Raw genomic sequence first — 519 nt, 5'->3', positions numbered from 1 at the left:
AACGATATGCCTAAAATAATCTGATATATTCATATGTAAAATATAAATTTTATTCTACTTGTTAAAACAAAATTCAATTCGAAATTATTCTGTACATTAATAATTGAATTATGCATATTTTTATGGAAAAGAAATTTAAAAATCGCATTATACTCATGAATTTAATTACTGCCATGTTTGTACAGTTTATAGATCATAGTTTTAATAATGAAGAATTTTACAAGTATGGGACTTATAGCATTATTTTATTACAAAATAAAAGCTCTTTTATCCCCTAGAAAAAATTTAGCTCAGCAAGATTTTTATGAAAAATTATAGAAAAAGAAATCTCAAAAGATGATATTTAAGAACTTATACATATGAAAAATTCTAGAAGATATATATTTTTGTCTCAATATTTCTGTTTTAATTTATACTTAAAAATCTGAAAAATTTTCTACAGTTACACGATTATAAAGAAATTCTGAAAAATTATATGACAACTTCCAAGAAAAATCTTCAGGGTTGCAGTATTACACT

This window comes from Monomorium pharaonis, chromosome 7, assembly GCF_013373865.1.
Source record: "Monomorium pharaonis isolate MP-MQ-018 chromosome 7, ASM1337386v2, whole genome shotgun sequence".
Classification (NCBI taxonomy): Eukaryota; Metazoa; Arthropoda; class Insecta; order Hymenoptera; family Formicidae; genus Monomorium; species Monomorium pharaonis.
Note: the sequence above shows the minus strand (reverse complement) of the source record.